The 7470-nt window shown below is 38.0% G+C and overlaps 1 pseudogene; it reads right to left on the bottom strand.

Moving 5' to 3' along the window:
* Nucleotides 1–1260: 1260 nt before the first annotated feature.
* On the bottom strand, nt 1261–6385 carry LOC125477539 (annotated as a pseudogene).
* Between the last annotated feature and the right edge of the window lie 1085 nt (nt 6386–7470).

Here is a 7470-nt window from a genome sequence, read left to right as displayed (position 1 = left end):
TCAAAAGCACTTTTACAAAAAAGTTTACCAAACACTCTGCTGCTTTATTTTATAGCTGCTTATTTTCACAACACAGCAGAAGCAACTTTTTTTCAAAGCAAAGCAATACCAAACCAGCTCTAAAGCCTCTAGCCTCTAGCCCTTGCCCTTTTCCACTAGATTTTGCTCTTAACTTCATTCAGTTCATTTGTAATATTAGAGCAAGTTGTTTCACATGTAATACCTAATGACCACATGTTCTTCACATCACTTAATATGTGTTGTCTGAGTGTTTAGCTTGAAAACTCGCCACAGAAGAGAGCACATGTTAAAAGTATGAATCATGCACTTAAGAAAGAAGAAAGCTTGCATGTGCATATATATGGTTGGATTAACTCTATTGGAGTCATAACCAATTTAGACTGATCAGTTCACTCCAGTTTGACCGGTTTTCTCGGTTCACTAGTTCAATTTTGTTAGATTGGTCTCGTATTTCTATTTTCCACAAAAACAAAATAAAAATGAATAACCAAGCGATTCCCCATTCCACTACCCACACCTATGTCAAGATTCAAGAGCAATGAGCCACACGGATACTGTCCTTGAACTTTTCATCTTATTACTTACACATAAAGATAATTCTTCAAAATTTATCACAAAATACCTCACTATAATTAAATGTTGAACCTCTTAATATAAGATATATTTTAATTTGATTGATTTTTCGGTATGAGATTCTTGTATTCTTCGAACAACTTTTGTTTAACTCTCCAAAAAGCATCCTCTACTGGAGCACAGGCCCACCTACAACTTCAAATGTTGTGGGTTTCCATTTTCCACTAGGCCTAAGCGAAAAGAGTTTGCAAGTGCTTCAAGACTCTACCCATTAAATGTGCAATACGAACAGGCCTGCTTATAAATGGCCCACAAATTGGCCCAACGTATTCATAACGAGGCATTCCTCTAAATATTTTCCTTCGGCGATCTTTATAGTTTATAGACAAGATGGAAGAGATTCTCGAGTGTCAACAATTGTATACAAGTACGTGTTTATTTCCGATTATGTGACTGGTCATGTGATAAGAGATTTAGATACAGTTCATACAACAGATCCTTAGAATTGAAATGTAACCACCTAAATTCAGCGTCCCGCATATATGCGGTTGTGGTAAAATTGACTATAGTATGCTCATCCTTTTGCATTCAAGTTCGAACCCCATTTTACTGGTTCAAAACATATTAGAATGTCGCTCGAACGAAGACAAACAAGAGAGATTATAGTGTAAGAAATTTGGGTATCTATTTTATCTGAGACCAAAAAAAATAACCAGTTCATCCTCCCACATCACAAAACCAAAATGGAGGATGACGAACAAGACCCTGCACCAAGAAAATGACTCAATTTCTGGATATCTTTTGCATCTACTGTCAGCTGTAGCTACTGCACAACGTTACAAGATGTTGAATTTACACTATCAATTCCTCGTATGAACCGAATCATACATGGTAGATCATCCCTACCTCCAGCGTAGACGCGTGCGGTACACTGAATGCGTGGCTGGATGTCCTGCTGTTCCTTCTCAAGAATTCATATCCATAGTCGATCGCAAACCTTCTCATCAAACTAGATCCTTTCTTTGCATTCATGTATGTGTTTCCAAGTATGTAAGCTATTCCAGCTTCCCTAGCTTCCATTAGCTCCCGCAGTTCCTCCCTTACGCCGGTGTTGATCTTTGGACTCTCCGGGACAATGAATCTTACCTTCTTCCTTCGTTGGGCAACTGGCGGTGATCTTTCTTCTCTCTGCACTGATGGGCTCATTTCTACGTTTGGACTGTCCTCGCTCATCTGAATTCCATCTGCATGAGTGGAACGTGTGCCAACTACCGTCATTTTATCATCTTCCTTCCCCGCGTCTTCAATTGAAAGATTGGATTCGGTGCTTCCCGAGCGTACGAACTCTGCGATGCTACACATAAGATCGTTCTCAAATTCCATGTCATCTTTGTGGATGTCGCGATATCCATATCTCACAACGCACCTGTAGAGCCGGTACTCTTTAGGGCCAATTTGGCCCACTAGAAACCGTTCCTCAGGTCTAACATGGGGGACTGGGACGGATTTGATACAGAGGAAAACTAGGACCTGGTGGAAGGCCGGAAGGTTGGTGACAAAGTGGGAGAAGATTGCCGGAATTCCAGATACAAGATCGGTGTGTATGAGGCCAATCCCACGGACACGTACAAAGCCAAGGCTGGGACCAAGGCTAAGCAGCCAGTTAACGGAGACCTTGTTTTGGACTTCAAAATCGTACTTTTTGATCGTGCCGTAATGCCAAACATACATGACCAAGAAAAAACAGAAAGCAAGAGCAACGGGAAACCAGGCTCCATCAGGAAACTTTACAAGAGAAGCCGAGAAGTAAAGAGCTTCAATTGTGCCGAAAAAGGCCACAAAGCCAATTGCAACAAACACACTCCGCTGCCAGCATAGGACGATAACTAGGGACATTAAGCACGTGGTGACCAGCATCACCGAGATAACTGCAAAACCTGTTCGAAATAAATCTTTAGTTTAATTAACTTTCACATGAAAGCGTCAACACATAAGGGATAACTAAATGTTAAAATCCAGCCAATGCATGCAGAAGCATTAGGGTTTTAGGGTTTACTAATTTCTAAAATGAAATATCGAACATTAATGGGTTTACAAATTTGTGAACAATGTCATACCTGAAGCATTACCCATGCGCTTTGTGTCTCTGAAACCAATAGTAACAGCCAAACACAACACCATCAAGATCCAATTGACTTCCGGGATATAAATTTGACCATGAATTTTGGATGATGTATGGACTATTTTGACTCTTGGGAAGCAATCCAGAGCAGAACATTGCTTGATGATTGAGAAAGTTCCAGTGATGATGGCCTGGCTTCCTACTACGGCAGCGAGTACAGCTATTACCAGGACGGGCCATCTCAATTTTTCTGAGGAGGGCGGGGTTGCTAGATTAGCCAAGAAGTTGCATATCTTTGAAACCTAGAAACTTCTTGCTAAACAAATCAAGCAATCTACCTGGTACAGATGGATAAAATCCAATCTGAGAATTTTTCCCAACATTGTGGTGTGAAGATATATACGCAGCCTGTCCCATATATGCTAGAACCAAAGCTGGATAAACCAAAGAGGTGAAAGCAATCTGCAAAAACGTGAATATTTATCAGGCAAAGCGATTGTTTTGAGACTGAATAAGGGCAGAATGTGTGCTAAAGTTTTACTACTGAAGTGCCGAATCAAATTTATACAATCATTATCAATACTGCCATATGAATGCTTTCCGGATACTATAACAAGCCATGCAAAAATAATATAATCAAACTGAATTGCAGTTTGTGATTTCTTAATATATACCTGAATTGACAATTGTGAAAAGTGTCCAAGATCAGCAAACATGGCTTCTGAACCTGAAAAAGTTTTGTGTATTAGAGAAACAAGTAAACCATTTTGCTTGCGACGTAAGTCAATCCTATATATGCATACTTACCTGTTATACACAATAAAATTCCGCCGAGGGACATCCAGCCCCCTTTCTGAGTTTTCCTTAAAAATTTGTACATATAGTATGGAGAAAGAGCTTTGTACACACTCGGATTGAAGTGAAATATATTATAAACACCGATTGCACTGATGCATAGAAGCCATGTCAGAACTATAGGAGCAAACAAGAACCCGACCCTGTGAGTTCCATAATGTTGAAGTGCAAACAGGCCTATCAAAATGAGGCATGCAATTGGAACTTCTACATCTGCAAAAAGATTATCACAATTTCAGGAGGAAGTATAAAGGCAAAGCATTGATAGAGTAAAATCATATTGTCCACTCAATTACACGATGAGAATTATGGAGGGCGGAAAATTTAAGAAAAAAACCTTATCAAGTTAAAGACCAACAATAGGACAATACATTTCTTCTGAAAAATAATATTCCAACACCTGTAATCCAAAAATTTCGCAGATATTTTAGTTGACCAAGAAGGCAAGAACGATGATGATTTGTTAACCTATACGAGTACTACTTGGATCTTTGAAAATTTACTGTACTGGAAGTGCCAATAACAGAACATCCAAGTCTAAAGGTGCCACTTCAGACTTGAGAAGCATCTGCAATGACTTAAGGAGAATAGCATTATAGGCAATCGAGGGATGACAACTAGAAAATTCCATACAACTAAAGTATGGATATGATCACGATTAGCTTGAAATACAAGGAAATTATGATTGGTAAGGATGAGATACACTGTGGAGTTCCTGAAAGAGGTAAATGGTTGGTGTCTTAAGGTGCAAAACTCGGTTATTCAATTTAACTCTTAGGAAATCCGAGTTGGAACAAACTGGATTGATTTATATACCTTCAATTCCAGAAATTCAAAGGAAAAAGTATACTAATAACAGATCTCTACTTAAATCCAAGCTCTTAACAACTGCTAAAGCTCGAAAACTGAATGGGAAAAGAAGTTAAGCATCTTACATTTATGATGCCTTTCGGACATGGAAAACTCCAGCCCTGAAACCGCAGAAAATACTACACCAATTAAAGCAAAATTCAAGTTAGTCTCTAAAAACACAAAATTCCAACTTTCCAATAAAAAATAAAAAACCCCAAAAGCACAAAATTAAAAGGGAAATTGGCAAATGGTCAGAAATCAAATTAGAACTGTAGAATTGATCAAGATTAAATATCCACGATTAACGATATAGCGATCAGATACCGATGACACACTGTAAAGCTGATCATTTTAGCAATTTGGATTTGAAAAAACGATCATTTTGGCCAATTTTCCAAATTAAAATCCAAAATTACCAGAAAGAGCTGGTGTGAGAACACCGTCACCAATCACCATGCAAGTTCCAATCAAAGCAAGAACAAGCAAAAATCTTTGCAGTACCCTGTGCCTCTCCAACGTCGATTTCAACCTCGCCCCGAAGCTCGACTGCAGCGCCGTGCCGGCGCGTTCCTTCTTGTAATCGGAGAGCTCCTCGTCGGCGGACTGGCAGTTGGGCAGCGAGCTGACTCGGGCGTGTCGACACAGCAGCGAGTACAAGGCGAATGTTCCTCCCTCGCCATTGTCGTCGGCTTTGAGCACAATAAACACGTATTTGAGAAGGGGGACGAGAGTGAGAGTCCAGAAGACGAAGGACAAGACGCCGAAGATTTCTTCGTTGGTCTCTGACTGCTTGATATCTTCAGCAAATGTGCTTTTGTAAACGTACAGAGGCGAAGTGCTTAAATCGCCATAGACGACGCCGAGGCTCTGGTAAGCCAGAGTCAGAACTGTCCTCCATGACGCTTTCTGCAACACAAAAAATAAAGCAATTTGGTCACAAAACTCAATTGGGTTTCCTTCAATGTAAAGACAGACAACAATTTGATCACAAAATTCAATTGGGTTTTACCGTTTTACTCAATGTGAAAATAAAGGTGTGAAAATACAGGAAAACACTGTACCTTTATATGGTTCTGATAAACCCCAGTTTCCAGATCCATGGCGGGTCGACTCAGTGATCGAGTAGAGCCAGTATTGCTTCAGATTGGAGAGAGAAAACGAAACCCATTTAGCAAAAACAGCCTCCCCGAGTTTATATGCAGAGAAAAGTCACTTTCTTTTGGTGTTCATTAAATTGCTAAAAGATGAAATGGACTGTTTAATTTGATTCCCAATCTCGGAAAAAGAAACCCACAGAAACAGAAGAAAAAACTCAGCAAAAACAAGCAGTTTCTGCAGAAAACGCCTCCCCAGAAAGGGGTTTGGAAAACACAGAGTAAAAAAAAGGAGCGTTAGAGGAACACGAAAATTGGTTTGTAATTAACGAGGGCGACAGAGAAAGATTGTCTTTTTAGATTTAATAAGAGTTGAAAGATAACAAAAAGTAAAGAGGGAAATGTAGACAGCAGGTGAACAACCAGAAAATGGAGAACAAAGACGGTGGTGCCTTCCTTCTATTCACCAGTCGGTTCTGTAAAAAAAAAATTAGAGTATTTGGCTTTAAGCTTATATCTGAGAGGAAATGGAGAACAAAGACGGTGGTGCCTTCCTTCTTTTCACCAGTCAGTTCTGTTAAAAAAATTAGAGTATTCGGCTTTAAGCTTATATCTGGGAGGAGGGGGAGAAAGATATAGAGAGCGAGAGAGAGAGGGAGCGAGACAGACTTGTTTTTGTATTATTTGTTGGTGAAGTTGGTGGATGTCTGCGTTTTCCTTGGGGAAGTAATTTAAAGACCGCTTGGTGGCTGTTGAGACGGAGAGAGTGTCGAAGTGGCAGTTCCTTCCGATTTCCAGCAGAAAAGTTAGGAGTTGTGATGGGGTTTTTTTACAAATCCAATGCTTTTTTCTCTAAATTTCAGGTGGTTTGACTCAGAAATTGCACTGTGGAAAGATATATAACTGACACTTCTCGGTCCGCGTCAGCTCAATAGCGCAGTAAAATGAATTTCGCAAAGTAATTATTTACGTGTTCCAATCTGATCTTCTATAAAGGGCAATCATAGCAACCATCACATATGGATATTTTCTCATTTTACTTTTCCAGCTCTCTTTTTTACTTTGTTGCATTGTTGCATGACGATTTTTTTGATTAAATTTTAAAGATTATTTATGTAAAAATTAATTAAATCTGAAAATATTTAATTATTTAACGGTTATTCATTATATAGATGAATCATGTTTTTCACTTAAAGACTGATATTATGAGAACATTAATCGAACCGTTAAAATTTATAATATATATATATTTTTTTTTTGCATAGTTAATCTTTAAATCATGACAAAGTTTTTACACAGTTCTAATTACCTAATAAATTGCATGTTAAAAAAGAGGTGCAAAAATGAAACGAGAAAGTTTGTGTGAGAATATCCCCGTTTCATAAATTAGACTTAGCAATGATGGTTATTGGTTAAGGTAAATAATCAAGATAATATGTTCGCTTCTTTGCAATTAAATTTGAATTTCCTTTCCTATAATAACGCATGAGAATGGATAAGAAATTCGTTTTTCTAAAAATGGAACTAAGTGAACCAAAATTTTTGGAAGCTTTATGATATAAAAAAAAAATGAAAAAGGAAGAACATATTATTATTTTCCATTTGTGGGGAGATCCAAATGTTTCAGCATCTGTTCATTGTTAATGTCTTGTGATCTTTGTGTGACTGCCAAGTACATAAGTTACTTTACGGAATACAATTTGTCTACTTCTTTTGGCAGCCACCGAATATGAATTTTGACTATCTTGATATTTTTAGTTGAAAAGTTTTTTAATTGGCTCATAATTTGGGGATTTTATCATCTCTCTAATTCTCTCACGATTTCAAATCTCGTACGCAATTTTTGTGGTGGGTTCAGAAAGTTGAAGCTCAATAATAAATGGAGTAGGTATTTTTTAGTTATTTTTATTTAAACGATAACGATTAAATTATGTAATATTTTGTTTTAGCATT

Source organism: the organism of the source record quoted next, unplaced genomic scaffold, assembly GCF_019419815.1.
Source record: "Pyrus x bretschneideri cultivar Hongxiangsu unplaced genomic scaffold, Pyrus_bretschneideri_v1 Contig22, whole genome shotgun sequence".
NCBI lineage: Eukaryota > Viridiplantae > Streptophyta > Magnoliopsida > Rosales > Rosaceae > Pyrus > Pyrus x bretschneideri.
Note: the sequence above shows the minus strand (reverse complement) of the source record. Positions and strands in the feature narration are given on the sequence as shown.